Source organism: Pezoporus occidentalis, unplaced genomic scaffold (genome assembly GCF_034315485.1).
Source record: "Pezoporus occidentalis ecotype Australia unplaced genomic scaffold, CSIRO_AGI_Poc_V1 ctg213, whole genome shotgun sequence".
Classification (NCBI taxonomy): Eukaryota; Metazoa; Chordata; class Aves; order Psittaciformes; family Psittacidae; genus Pezoporus; species Pezoporus occidentalis.
In genome coordinates, this window is record NW_026913997.1 from 2,194,021 (window position 1) to 2,210,386 (window position 16,366).

Below are 16,366 nucleotides of genomic sequence, written 5' to 3' on the forward strand. Positions count from 1 at the left end.
GTGACAGGCCAACCTCAATGGAGTATTTAAGATGCAGCTTCATCACTGCTGAGTACAGGGGGAGAATTGCTTCCTCAGTCCTGCTGGCCACACCATTACTGATACAGGCCAGGATGCTGCTGGTCTTGGCTGCATGGGCACCAGCTGGCTCATGTTCAGTGGCCCTCAATCAGCACACCCCCAGGGCCTTTACTCTGGGAAAGACAACATGATAAGGTGGTCAGAAATACACAGGAAACATTCTTCCCCACCACACGCACACTTTAACAAGACAAATGAACTCTGGAGAAAGGAACCCAGGCAACATGCTTACAAACACAGATGAACAAACAAGCAAACACACAAACAAGCACAAAATCCCCCAATTTTAATTTATGCTGAGGAGCTATTCCCTAGTGCAGAGGTTTAAAAGACGGAATGGAAAAAGACTGAGTATTACATTCAACAACTTAATGAAAACATCTGCTCAGGAACGTGTCAGCATCCAGAAAAGAAATGAAGATGTTTGACCACACAGAAGTACAAAGTAAATCTGAAAACATTTTAGTAGAACATACAAAACTGATAACATGCTCTTATTCGAAATACTGGCCTATATTTGATTCAACCAACCTAAAACCAAAAAGTATGTATAAGGTAGGAAAGTGGTTAAAAGGCAGTTAATGACAAAGATAATGAAAAACAACTTCTAAACTGGATATGGGAATAATTTTAAAAATTCAAAGAAAAGAGCAAAACTAAACCAAAACTCCATGTCTTAGAAGGACAGGTAATTAAGTGAGAGAAGGTAGAATGGATTTTTTTTGTAACACAGTAATACAAAATAAAACATTTAAATGTAGCAAGGTAGAAACTTTAAGTCTGCCAACAGTATACTGTTTCTCATACCGAGAGCAGAATTCATTATCATAAAATACCATGAGGGAAAAAAGACTGTATTCTAGATAAACACAGTTCTAGATAAAACATGGTTTACATAATTCCTTCTTCTGCAGAACAAGAAAACTGACAGAAAACTTACTGGTGTAAACTAGCACTTAATTGACATGCTTTACAAAAAAGCTTCTCCTAGAAGCATATCCCTCCTTAATTGCTCAATATATAGGCAGATACAGCTTCATCTGGCTACTGTCAAGTTACATACTAGACTATATATTAAATAGCCAAGGTATGGTCTGATTTCCACAATGGAGAAGTGGTTGACTCCTAGGCTAATCTGATCCTAAGAGAAAGTAAGATCAGCCTCAGGAATATTTGATTTTCGTAGATTACCCCTTGTACTTACTTAAAAGTACAATGTATTGTATTATATATTTCTTAAAAGAAACATATCCCTTCTATCCATTTATATAAACATACTATTCTATCACAATGAGACTTAATAAACAATTATATAAGCTGACATTTTGGTAAGGACATTAGAAAATAAATTTTTTAAAAAACAACAATCTGAACTACAACTGCAACTTGGTGTTAGAAACACATACAAGCATTCTGACAGAACTCTCATGGTCATACAGCTCCACAGCATAGAGAAACAAACTTCTACAAGGTACAAAGCTGACAAAAGAAGAAACGAAACATCTGAACAGTTATTAATTTCAATCATCAGCTCAAGTACTCTCTTTTAATAAAAAGAGAGCCCTCTTCCAACTCCAGTTCTTAGGTAATTTATATGCAAGCTTAAGCAGACAGACATGCATTCCAACTTTAAAATATAAACGCTGACATATTCTATATGTGGGTTTTAGTTGCCAGCCTCATTAGAAAAGCCTTAGTCATGCAAAACAACTGATAAGACATTTCTTCCCAGCCAACTCTGACTCACTAGTAATAATCAGCCTAAAAAAACTTTCTTTTTGGGTATCAGCAACAAAGTCATGTGAAAACTATGGGAGAAAGCCTTACCACACCGAAGTCAAAGATGATTGACAATATTTCTGTAAACTTTCACAGTACCATACTTGCACAGTGAACTCCATTTCTTATAGGTTACATCTATATCAGCTGCTGGGAGAAAAAAAAAGGGGAGTAAAAAGACAACCCATCTGTTCCAAAAAGCCTCCTGTAAGTAATTTTGAACCCTAAATTACCTTCTGTGCCTTTTCAAGCACCAGAAAACTCACCTGTCAAACCCTCTTTCTACAATTACTACAGTGAAACCGTGCTTTGCAGGTACAAAATTGCTGAAGACAAACAGGGCAATGTGACTGAAGAAACAACACTGAAAATAAACACTTTTATAAAGAGTTTTAAAATAATTTTAAAGCTGATGTTTTCGCTGTACTGTACAGAGTAGTTGTAGAAAGCTATGAAAGTCAGGTGACTCTAGAGAAAAATTTAAGTCCTGTTTGCATCACAGTCTAAGAACCTGAATAAAACCAATTGTACACTTGGAGCTAAGTCCCCTCTTAGGAGTTCATGCAATGAATGAAGCAGAAAAGGGAAGAGTTAAGATAATCAAGAATGTGGAAGGAGACATCTATATTCTGTGTATGACGAAAGCACTCCTCTACTTTATTTACAGGATTTGGGAAATCATAATAAAAAAATTATCCTGCAGCCTTAAATACAACAAGACACTTGTCAATTATCCTATTATAGAGACCCAACACACTTAAAATATATACATACACACATACAGACACACAGGTTAGCCATAGAAATGTTACCTTATTCTCTTAGCACCAGTTTCCTTAGAAACAACTTCATGTAGTCATCCTACACTAAACCTAAAACATTCTCTTGTCAGGATCCTGTGTAATAACCCATCCTACGCTAAACAATACAGCCTTATCCTCCCTTTGCATCTGTTCATATGCAATATTTCTTCCAATGCTAGTTTGTCTGCAGCTCATGAATTTCTTTACTTACGAAAACATTTCCATGCAAATTACTTTCCATGTAACCCTACCGCTCCCAAACACCTTCTTGGTTCACAGTTTTGGTTCATGAAGTAAATTAAATGTAGAAACACTTAACTAAAGATAGAAAATGCATAGTAAAAATGGAAGGGGGAGGGGGGTAGAGAAATCTAACCGCAAACTAACACTTTGAAAACCACAGTTAAGGGATACACAGTGCTAAGTACTAAAAATGAACAGTCACGACCTAGGAGAAATCTTGAAACAGAATTTCTGTGGGAACAAAACAAAACTCAAACACAAAACAAAATAAACCAACAGAAAGAAATCACACCACCAAAGCCCCCTCAACACACACTGTAGAACAGGACTGCAAACATGCTGAGAAAGATCACTGTCTTGCCTGCAAAGGGAAGAAATGCTTGCAGAAATTATTCTAGGAATACAAACTCTAGATTCTAAGCAGCTTCCTGTATCTAAGCTTTAAAACCATCACTTGATAGAAATAAATGTCTTACGTTATGAAAATAGACATGAAAAGTGAAGTCCTCTACCAATTCCAGACTAATAAAATACCAATACATATTTCTCACTGTAGTATCTGCCACCAACTGTAATTCACACAAACTGGCATTTAGGCTACATATTCATTAATTTATTTACGTAACCTCCTTTCTTCTACCCTAAATATTCCCAAAGAGAGCTAACCTACAGGATTCTCTGCTGAAAATAACAAAATCCCTCATTCTAATTTTCCCAGCTTCCAAATGGTAAAGCTTTCAGCTCTAGGAAGTAAACAAAGCTGAGGCGACTGATTTCCCCCCACCCATACACTTAAACATCCACAAACTCTTAAATGAGTGGAATCGTCAAATTTAACTGAATTTACTTCAATTATAGATAAAACTGTCATATTACTGATTTTTTTTTTTAAATGATACAGTACAAATAGGAAGTTCCAATATAAACTTCCAGAGTTAAAGATCCACGAGCATTACAAAGTATTCCTTTTATTGCACAATGCCATAAACTTCATACATGTGACTCAGATTAATCATTCACATGTAAGATGTATGGCTTTCAAGGATAAAATAATTTCCAATTGTTATTTCACAGGAAACAACTTCTCCTCCATTTCATACATCAGCATTATTTCAGTGGCAGTCATTTTCAATCTCACACTTGTTTTCTGAAAGTTAGAAAACGGTTAAAACTGCAAAGAACAATCTCACAAAATGAAAACCACTTTTATTTTGCGTTGTAAATCAGTACTTCCACACATAAGAAACGAAGCATGTTCCTGACCATTTTACGTCTGTACAAAACAATCCATTAAGTGCTATTTTTGCATCCACTATCCACAGTTGACCCAACTGATTAAGGTGACTGTGGTATAAAAATTGATGCTCATGACCAAACCTTCTAATTTCACTAGGATTCGTCCAGATAACAAAATTACATGGCCCTTATTGGACTCTCTCCTTTTCACAGCAAACAGGCAAAGAAACTGCCTCTAAAGAAAGTGCAGACTTTTTTAATCACCTTATTAGAAGCCCTCATGATATGCCAAAACTCAGCTTACAGTAATTGGCATTCTCTGACCTACGACATGGAAGTATGATACCTTTTTGTGAAATAACTGTATGAGAATTAAAACAGTAGTAAATGTAAATTAGTGCAACAACTACACCAGTCTTCCCTTTTGTCTTGGTATGAGTTTAATTATTAATCTTCACTGTTGAATAGTTAAACACAATGCATATTGTTTACAGAGTCTTACTCTTCTACTGTTAAAACAATATTAGAACAGAATAGACTGACCAGTTGTAAGGAAGGACTAATTAATATTTTAATGTGAAGCAGATTTTTTACTAGATTTTTTAAATAGTGAAGAGCACTATATTAGTACCAAACTGGATGAGGGGGGTGTTTGTGTTTTTTGGTGGTTTTTTAATCTGAAACTTAAAGTCTTATTTCTGGTACAAAACTTTGCTTAGGAACATAATGTAAACCCATCACAAAAAACTTAAAAGAACATTTTATGCACCCTGTTTAGGTAACACTTTCCATAATACTTTTCATTTATGTAAGATATAGATCAGTATTAAAAAAATTAAAGTATTAAAAATTCCACATGCAAACAAACAAAACACACACACAAAAAAAAAAAAACAAAACACCACAACCCACAGAAAAAAGCAGCCTTCCACAGGCATAGACTTCATGACCTCTACTGAAATGCACGGCCCTATTTCTCCCTCCCTAACACTGGGGAAACCAGACCAAGAGCAAGATATTAGATGCATACTACTATTGTAATGCGTATTTTCTACTCATATAGCCTGAACAAAATTTACAGTTTTTTGTCAAATACTGCCCTAATGTACATTCAGGATGCGGAAGTGTTTCAAGAGTACGAAAAATTACAGATTTAACAGGCATTGAAAATCCATGGAGCTTCATGGGTACCATTCCTCAAGTTTGTTTGGTGTGGAGGGAGAAATGGAATTTATTTATACATGGTCAATTTTAAAATGTTTTGGGTTTTCAAACATATTTGCTTGCACTCAAAACAATAGCAGAAATTCTTACTGAGGACTCAATGTTCTAAACTTCAGCCATTTTTATATAACCTCACCCCTACACAGAGAATTTTGGGGTTTTGTTTATAATACTAAATAGTTTTCCTGCTAAAAAACAAATTTCAAAAGCAGTTGGCAGGACAGTGTTTTTTCTTCTCTCAAGTCTCCTAATTAAAGTCACCTTTGGAAAAAGACTGGAGATGGCCTTATATGCAACCATATCAAGGAGCTATACTGCTTTTTGCAACATTAATCTTCCTCAGCAGATTTTATATATTACATCTACTTGAAACAGAAATACATCCACATGAAATATACTAAATGAACAGTTTCTTTATCCTTTTACAGGAAAGTGTCACTGCCCAACTATGTAACGTGTAATCTTGTACTTAATTAATTATATTGGTAATACTGCAAAATCAGTTCATTCTCTAACTACATCATCAAAAATTTTTAATCAAAGCCCGAGTTTAATTAAACAGCCTGTTAAGTGTCACTTTTCTGCTTCCCTAAACAACTGTGCTGATAGAAAGCAGCAGCATTTATCAGAGTTCAAGCACCAGGCACCTGAAATTCTTAGATTACACAATTTTGTTGTAAGAAGTATACTCATCTAACATCCTTCATGCAGCATGCTTCACAAAACAAGTGCAGCCTTTCAAGGGCAACTTAGACAGAAGGTTTAGAACTACTGAAGTTAGTGGAATGCAGACAATGGATCTGCAGAGAGAGCGTTAAGTAACTTCTCAAAAAGTAGGGTTGATCAGGTATAAAGCCAAAACAAAAAACAAATAAGCAAACAAAGAAGAACAACCCACCCAACTCAAGACCACAGCAACAAAACCCCACCAACCTAAAACCAGCCTATACAGTCCACATGAGACTACTTCAGTATGTGAGAAAACGGTTCTGAACAGAATACAAATCCAGACCTAACACCCTGGTACTGGCAATTATGTACATGTTTGCAAATTAAGATGATTATGTAATAATTATCCCTTATCAGTGAGCAGCAAGAGTTTCATTCTTGGGAGGAAATCCTCATGCTTTTGCCTTATCTGCCAGCTACCCAGTCGGCACATACAAAAGACATTTGTAATAATATTTTAGAACTGATTAGGAAACAAAATTGCTGTTACATTTAAATAATTAAAACCAAGAAATAAGATTGTAACTTCAAACATTCTCCTGCAATAAAAAAGTAAATGCTAATAAAAACCTTTTTCCATAGGTGGGGTGCATAGGAATAAACATGCAGAATTTATTTACAGCAACATTATGCATTTCAGAAAGGTAAAGTCTACATTCACAGAGACAGAGAGATAATCATCACAATCCGTTCAAAGCATTACTAAATGCTTTACATTTAGTATAAATCCAGCACACATTACTAAAGCAGAATGCCCAAACAGTTCATAGAAATAGCTATAACTATCAATGGAATTTTGCATAAAGCCAGTACATGTAGAAAAAAAAAAATATTTGGCTATCAAAAGCTACTCATTGGAATATGAATTTGAAATATTTCAAAAACTTGGTACAGCTTAAAACTTATTAAATAGTGATTAAGGTTTCCTAATTAGCATGTTAATGTCCATCTAAGATTTGTTTCCTCCTCTCTCTCAAAGACTGAAAATTTATTAACAAAGTAAGTTATCAAATACAGTCTCTGGTACGTTACAATCCATGGCAGTATTATTAGTAGAAAAGAGCAGTTGACCACTACCACACCCTCGCACATGTTCACCAGCCAAATGTGGTAAAATCCTTACAAAACATTTCAGAAAAATGACAAGCAGCCACACTGAAGAAACTCTTTCCTAACAGCTAGGAAAAACCAAACAAAACCAGCCCTATTGAACAACAGATTATTTTAAAGCTTTCTGCATTTATTAGATGAAATTTACATCTACAGGCACCCTGCTCTTGATTTAAATTTCCTTGAACTTCCTTCTACCCTTCTTACATTGAGCCCAGTGTCCTGTCTTTACCACAGACCAGTATCTGCATGTCTGAGAAAATGAGGCACAGAGGAAATAAAAAAAACAAACAAACACCTTTGAACACTTGGTTAATTCTACATTGCCAACTAAAGTAAAGGGACACACACACACAAAACGCCTTGTGACAATCAGCAAAATAGTTGATTACACAATTTCAGAAGCATCAATGCCAATTAGTATACCAGCCAAATCCATCCAGACTTTAACCCGATTGCAACTTTGTGCACAACAAATGTGAAACCCCGCTGTTGCACATTTACTTTTCTGCCTTAGCAGCATGAACTTCAATCAATTTAAATACTGAAGTAGCTAGGAGGAGAAGGTAAAATTACCAAATTATTGTATAAGCATTATTATGGACTTTACTAGAGCATCTCCAGCAATTTTCCTAAAAAATCCAGAGTTTAAGTTTGAGGAAACTTGGCAATTTAAAAACTAGACAGAACATTCTAACATTTTAATTTCAATTAAAAGAATAAAATAGCGCAGTAGTTTCAGTTTTGCCATATTGAGTGCAAAAATTAACTACTAAAAGTCATAGTAGAGTTGTCGCTAACTGAAAGGATTTAACCTATAGAAAGGAAAAAAAGCAAAGCACACATTCTTTCAAAGAGTTTAGTGCAGTAATTCCTGGAGCACAAGATATGTGTGTATTACACAACTGCCATTTGAATGACTTAAATATCCAGATGCCTCAAAAATACTTTTCTATGGCTGAAGCAACTCTAACAATCCAACAGCTTGTTTTCAGTATATACAAAGAATAACTGCTTATGTATTTTCACCACTGATGCAGAAAAGGTATACATTCTGCGATGGCAGCAGTTATTCTCAGTACAATTCATAACACAATTAACACCTGCACACGCAAAAGGTCATCTCAGTTATTTCTGCAACCGGCCCTTTGAAGACTCAAGGCCAAAAGGCCATGCCTAAACTCTTCACATTCCAGCAAACAGCTGGGCAAACAGTCAGGTCAATTTTTTTTTTTTAATTTTTATTCACTGCTTCAAAATTCAAACACTCGTTATGGAGAGGAGAGAGAAAAATCTTGTTCTCTCCTTCTCTCCCTAGACAAACAAAAAGCAACCTGGGTAGCTCTCTTACTCCACAGACAAGCAGACTTCTCAAACTCACCTGGTATTTACATTAACCTGGGTGAAGGCAAAGTTGAAGAGTCACAGCACATGAAACAAGCCTTGGCATATGCACAGACTTAAGCAAACAGAAAAGGTAGCAGCCTGCTAGTAGCCATCCTGTTCACTGGAGAATCATGAAATGCATGTGACAGTGATGATTTAAAGGAAGGGTTGCTGTCAAACAATGTCTATGAAAATAAACAACACAGAAATGCAGCTTATGAATGCTTAGCTTAAATTAGTTCTGTAATTTAAGTATTTCTTTTCTACATTCACTCTCCAGCCTACAATTCCCATCCCTACTTGTATTTCCATACGTAACACTTAACTGTTTAAGAGACTTTCCTACTTTGACATGGTAAGATTTGCACTGCAATCTGCTGCAGTTCATTAACATGAATTAAGCTATTAAAATGGCTCACGTGAAGTCTGACAAAACCAGCACCTCTTTCTGTCAATCTTCCTAAGAAATTACCACAAATATGGTCTAGTAACTTCTAGAAACATAAGGATATTACTATTGAAACTATTGCACAGATGCAACATTGAAGAGAGACCATGAGGTATTGTGGTCTGTCAGTTACATAATTATCAAATAGAATGGAGACGCACTTAATTGAGAAGCAGCTCTGGAAGCTCAGCAATTTTGTCTAAAGCCTGTTCTATGCCAAGAACAAGAAACAAGCAGCTTGGGGTGGGGTGGGGGGAATACATGCACATAAGGAACTAGTCACTTTTCCATTCCACATCTAAACCCCCCTTGGTCTCCTCTATGTCCATATTTAGCTCACGTCTCTATGCTCTTGAGCTCAACTGAACATCTTTAAAAAAAGCAATGGAAAGTTCTCTACTGTTACACACAGAGAAATATGAGCTTTTGCTAGGATAAACCCCTCGCCAGCGTGCTTTACACATCTATGTAAAAGGGCACCTTACTGCTACTTAACAAACTCCTCAATCACTACTTGTGTAAGTTCATTACAGTAAATGGACTTCAACCAATCATCTATCCCGCTGCTGTTACTAAAATATTAAGAGTCTGAAAATATATTACCACCCCCTCTTACTCTTATACTACCACTGTTGTACAAAGACTATCAAGACTAGGTTCCAACTATAAACACATGCATTAGCTGTACCTGCTAAGTTCAGTTTTACATCTTTCAGCAAAGCAACACGTTCACAGCAGAAGCCTGGAAAACCACACTTCAACCTTAATTTTGAAGAAATAAGTACAATTTGACTTCAACTGTGCCAGAAGCATGAAGAATTTTCATTTGTAAAATTTGGACAGTGGGTATCCATACCTGTCGTTACCTGACATCTTACATTAAGTTATGTACAGATAATGAAGACCACTACAACCACCATTCTAGAGGAGGCGGCTTTCTTGTAAATTACTATTTCTAACTGCATGTGTGTTTTCAACCATAAAGCATGAGCAACAACAGTTGTATGCAGAAGAAACACATATTATTTAAAAAAAAAGTATGTTGCTAACCTGGAGTAATACAGCAATATTAAAACTCAAAAGTTGAGCATTTAGATTTTTCTTCTTTGCCCTACTCTGATGCAATGCACTAGGATGCTTGCTGAATTTGTCACTCCATACCCTTCATAACTAACTTTACGTAAAAGCCTCCTTCCTTCTGAAACATATCTCAGCTAAAAGGTTATTGACCCTCCTATGTTCAGCCATTACGATGTTGCTACCACATTGTCTAAAGCAGGTGGTGAAACTACCAGTGTAGCTTACACATGGGGTACACTGGTCGTAAGGTATCAGATTTTCACAAAGTTCGTGTTTTAAAAGTATTTGAAAAATAAGTAAGAATTTCTAGCTAATTTGTTGTCACATGCGGGAAGTATCCTAGTTCAGACACATCTTCAAAATCTTGTGCTTAGGTTATTCAAGAAAGTCGCTGAAACAACTATAATGAGCTTCAGATTTTGTTTTTCTAAATCAAGTTTTCTACCTTGAGGCCCTATTCCAAATCAGAACACAGCCAGGCATGCAGAGGGGCTGCACTCCAGCCTCTTCTAAAGCTCAAGATATTCATAAACCTAAAGGAGACGGAAAGGATGTAGCAAAAAATAAGAGGAGATGGAAAGAAGAAACAGACACCAGAATTCTCAGAAATATGGTGGCAAATATCAGAAATAACCATATTATAATATTATTTGAATAAAAAGAAAATAAATGAAGCCAAGAGGGAGAAAAAAAACCACCAAAGGACACTCAAGCAGATTTTACACATATTTCACTTAATTATCTCCCAACCCAGTATCTTCTCAGCTGAATGGCCATGAAAAATAAGATCATTCTTTTAAACTGTCTCACTGTATTTCCAGAGAGATGTAGATGCAGAATAATTCCCTCGGCCCAATTACGGGTCAAGGCATGGCAAAAGAGGGGAGGAAGACTCTAAATATAATGACTTTTCAAAGTTCATAAACTACTAAATGTAGGGAATGAAAATATAAAAAGACCTCAGAATTACCAACACTGCCATGTATGAATCAGCAAACCAGCCATGTAGCCTTCACAAATGTCCATGTCACACATTTCACTTAAATATAATTCAGAGGAAAAGGTGTAACTATTTAAAGAACTCATGAACCATACATCACACAGACAATCTGTATTCTAACAAGCCTAACCAATTCAGTTTTCTGAAAAATCACAGTAAGTAAAATAAAAACATTGTAAGATTAGCTAAATTATGGAGATTACACATAACAACAGAGTTAGCGTTTCTGAACTGCAGAATTCATGGTTAGTCAAACCACCTGTGGAACTTACACAATATCAAATTACATGTTGTTAATTACTCTGTAGGAAAAAAAGAAAAAACTAACAAAACCACAAAAATACCCCAACAAATAAGCAAAACAAAAAAACCCACCACAGAATATGCAGAAAGAATGAATTCGTGGAAGAGTTTTAACAGGTTTGAAGTGTTCCAGCCATCTCCATCAGGTCCTATACTGAACAGCATTACGCAGCCAGGGAACTTTCCACTAATGCTATTCAATCCTGAGAGAAAATAAATAATTTAATAAACAGTCTACCTGCTATTGTTATTCATCTGATGTTTTATTTCACTACCCTAGTGGGATCTCCTTCCAAATGTCTCTGGCTTTCTTATTTTCACACAAAAGGAAGTTAATAAATTTGAGCCATAAAATCCATATTGCCTTACAGAATCACATGAGGAGGTCAAGGTGGCAGATCTGACATAGGCAGTGGGCAGCAGAGGCAAGCTGGACTGCCTGCAGAAGAGCAAAACAGAATCAAGGAAAGACCAAAAAGGTGACTTGCCAGTGACAATTCTGTCTTTTACAAATCATCTGAATTATGGTTATCTACCTCAATAATATTTTATTAGTAATCACAAGCGATTCTCTCATTAATATTTTCAAATATAATCCATAGTATGAGAAACACATGATTTCAGAGAAAACGGTATCTCATGGTGACAGTAATGTTGCTGTGAAGTTCAGCCTAATCCTTCATGAGGGTACATGAGATGCAAATTACTCTACAGTGGCACAAAATTAAAATATGCAGATTATCGTAAAAGTTTTTATTAGACAAATATGATCCATGACCACATAATTTATTCTTTTTCAAACATTATAAATTAACATAAATGTCACATAACAGACATCTGTAGCACACAATTTCTATCTTATTTGGCTCTAAGGAAAGCAGAACATTAAAAAGTTTGTGCCCAAATTCATAACATTTGACAGAAGAATGACTAATGGCCACACAGCAATTTTCCTTACAATACAAAAATTTTACCATTATTGATAACCTGCAGCATGTGTTGGAACAGCTTGCAAACTGTGTATTACTTTACCCAGCCCCCAGTCATGGTTTGTATGTTCTCTTTTCTGTAGGATTGCTGGCAAAAGAGAATTGTGGTTTACAGTATGATTTTACTACATAACTATATTTTATTTCATCAGAAGTGCCCTTTACCTCTTGACCTTATATTTCAAGTTTAGGAACTGAAGTCTGAATTCTACACAAAACAAGGAGAGTAGTAAGTGACTCCATAAATATCTCCTGTGACTAAAGTTAAAAGACATTTTAAATTATTATTCTTATTAAAAGCATGAATTATCCAAGCCAAAGTGCAGAGAGAAAAATTCAACCAACTTGCTATTTTATCTACTATTAGTCATACAAACAAACTCAGAATACTTTCTTACTCTCAAAGAACCCTATCTGGGCACATACTGAAATGTAAGAAATTCAACTTAAACACAAGATTATTTAGCATGAGGTATTTAACCACTGGAACAAGTCACTCAGAGAGGTCATGAAGTCTCTGGCTTTGGAGATACTCAAAATCCAACCAGACAGTGTCCCAAGGAACCTGTCCTAGCTGACCCTGCTGTAAGCAAAGAGGTTGAACTACTTGATCACCAGAGGTCCCTTTAAACCTCAACCATCCTGAAATTCCATTTTTTAAAATCTTTACTTTTGCCAAAGAAGACAACAGAAGAAAGGTACAGGAAAAAATAAAACAATTCATTCAGACAGTACCTGACACCTGCAAACCTTTTTTAAAGGCATCGTCTCTCTTTTATAGTTGCCTTTACAGCCTACATGAAAAGTCTGAACAATTTGTACAACTCTGACATTAATGTTTCCTTGGGCACAACTCTGCATAAAATTTTATCTACTTCAAGTAAGTAACTGCAAAGAAAACACTGTGGAACACAGCATTAAGTAACTCAAGAATTACTTCTCACAATTCTATTTGCAAATGACAATAACTGACTGAAGTAGTAAGTCAAACTCTACTACTGATGACTGTCCCTGCTCAGATCAATTTCCACCCAAAAGAGCCATGGGACTTCTTAAATGACCATGTCTGTGGCACTGATGTCCTTCCTGAAGAGTCAGCTAGGGAAGCCTCCAGCTTTGCTTCCTGATACTAGTTTGTGTCTTAACATGAGGAAATAAGCATAAGGACAATTAATGGAACCTAAAATTATTTTCTTACCCAGACAAGTGTTTGAGTGAACACATTACCACGATCTTTAAAGATTCTAAACTCATATCAAACTGCCTGGGAAAGAACCACACAGTTCTGCTCCTCCTTATGCAAAAAACAGGGAATATCATATGAAGTTCTCTCACACAACAGGTTCAAATCGGAACAGAGGAATGACTTACTCACATAGCACAGTAAGTATGGAGCCTATTGCCAGAAACAACGGTAGATGCAAAATTCATACACAACTCAAAAGGGTTTTAAAATGATGTATATCCACGGAATAAAAATCTATACAAAACATCATCCCCACTGAGAGACTGGGAGAGGTGACCTAAGGCATAACCCTACATGCTTGCCTAGAAAGCAAGCTTAAGAATAAAGCACTGACTGTCAAATACTGTTTAGCTACGGAGACAAGCAGAACTTGAAATGATAGTCCTGTCACATACCAGGATCCCAGAGCTTTAAACTTCAAGAGAGAACAGCAGATTAGTCCAGTATGGCTGCTCCTGTGAAGAATGTTCTTCGAAAGAAACTAAGACTGTTGCACCAGCACATTACTTTTCCAAAAGAGAGGTGAAACAGCAACTTGAGACTGTGATAGCAACTATAAAATATTTAGCTCTCTAATGCCAATGGAGAAAATAATTTGCTTCCCCACTTTTCATAGTTTTTTTAAAACATCCAAAGAAACAAAGGTGCACTAAAGAAAGATCTTTTTCATCATTACTGTAATTAAAGCATGATTGACCATTTCATTCAACTGACAAAAAGCTTCCAATGACTTACAAATTATTACTAATACAAATCCAGAGAAAGTAACATGAAATTTCAGGCAAAAAAAGATACAGTGGTTAAGTGGTTCAAATACATATTAGGACACGGGGAGTGGGGGATGGAACAATACATGATGACAAAACACCACACACACACAAACAAAACCCTACCCAAACACACAAAAAGACCAAAGAACCCCACAACCATTTTTTGTCATCCCCAAACTGAAAATACTGCAAGTCACTGTCAGTCACACAGCTCTCTACTCCAGAAAACAATCATGAAGAGCATACCACTAAATACAGGTCAATGCTAGAAAGAATGTTATATGCACAGGCAGAGAAGAACAGAACCCATACTGTATCTCACAATGTGTAATCCAGAATGCGTATCAACACAAATTTCTGGAAACATGGGCTTTTGAAAGCTATTAAAGAAAGCCCTGCCATCTTCCTTTAACCCAGAACATAAGCAGGAATCCCAGCTAATCATTACTAAGCATAGCTGGACACCTGCTAACATAACTGTATCCTAGAACACTTAATCTTTTCAGTAATTGTCCCCTCCATAAATAGTAAAAATAAAATAAAATAAAATAAAATAAAATAAAATAAAATAAAATAAAATAAAATAAAATAAAATAAAATAAAATAAAATAAAATAAAATAAAATAAAATAAAATAAAATAAAATAAAATAAACAACTGACTAAATCACAAAAAGTACTGATTATTTGTACAGGGAGTCCAAATGACCTTCCCTTCCTAAAGGTCATACAGCATTTTCTACACAAGATGAAAATTCCTTTCCTTTATGTTAGTTCCTTATGCACTCTATTAATTTCTTCAGGCTGACACTGCAATTATGGTGAAATTTCCTATCAAAAACAGATTGTAGCAAGACTGTAACCCCCTTGAAATTATGCAAACTCACTTATTTGGTGAGGACAGAGCTTCAAAAAGCTTCCTATATTCCCAAAGCATCACATCCTTCATATTTGCAATCTTATTTTTAAAAGAAAAAGGTATGGTCCATGCTGAAAAAAGAGGAAATTCAACAAGCAAAACATTAAGCAACCTCAAGAAATCTATCAACTGCACACAGTTTTTCCTATGAAGAGTTTTTAACTACTTGGGTAGGGGGAAACAGCTACCCAAAACTTGGTTAAACCTTAAAAATGATAGCATACTTGAAGACAAATCTTACTGAGTGCACTCCTCTGCTACAATTCTGCTCAGCCACGATAGGTCACATAAAGTCAATATTCTGTGATAAGAACTGAATACCATGTTGATAGACTCAGCAATACCAGTCAAGTATGGATTCATGCATAAATAATCAAATCATGCTTCCAAGCTCCAGGAAGAAAACAAAACAAACAAATCACAGATAAACCCAGGACTTCGTATTTTTCATTCAAAATATAAAACCAAAGTGCCTGGCATCCAACATGTCTATGAGTCATTTGAAATTTTTCTCTGAGGAAAATACTAACATTCCTCAGCAATGCTGGACTTTGAACACATACCCATTAACTTTTAGCTACACTAAGAAACAAGCAATACTTTGCAGGTATCTGACAGAACTTCATCCCTTATAAGCCAGAGATTTAGGCACCTCATGAATAAAAAGCCCTCCTGCATTTCCACCCCACCCAATTACAGAAAAACAAATGTGTCTCCTCTCATTCCGACACTGCATCTGCAGAGATGAGACTGCTCTGAATCTTGTAGACTTGATCTCGCAGTAAAAAAACATTCAATGCTGAAACCAGACAGAGGGAGTCTGGATTAAACAGATGGCACACTATTTAGAACAGTTTCACTGTTAATAACATGATAATTGCATTCCCCCTTGGAACTCTTCTCATGCATTCCCAGGATCCCTATAAAAAAAAAAAAAACAAACCCTGAAACCTAGAAGCTTTACATCAGGATATTAAAAAAAAAAAAAAAAGGGCACAACCGCCTATCCTAAAATTCAGCCA

The 16,366-nt window shown here is 35.8% G+C and overlaps 1 protein-coding gene across 4 annotated transcripts in view; it reads right to left on the minus strand.

Annotated features, from left to right (window-relative positions):
- The window catches only part of LOC134164213 (hyccin 2), a 72,324-nt gene extending 60,377 nt beyond the window's left edge, over positions 1-11,947 (minus strand). Inside the window, exon 1 of one of the 4 annotated variants that reach the window (XM_062619747.1) lies at positions 8,587-8,845. The gene's annotated coding sequence lies outside the window, so the exon portion shown is untranslated. Of the gene's footprint in view, positions 1-8,586; positions 8,848-11,791 lie in introns of those variants that run through there. The other 3 variants (XM_062619741.1, XM_062619742.1, XM_062619746.1) reach the window with 3 other exon arrangements.
- Between the last annotated feature and the right edge of the window lie 4,419 nt (positions 11,948-16,366).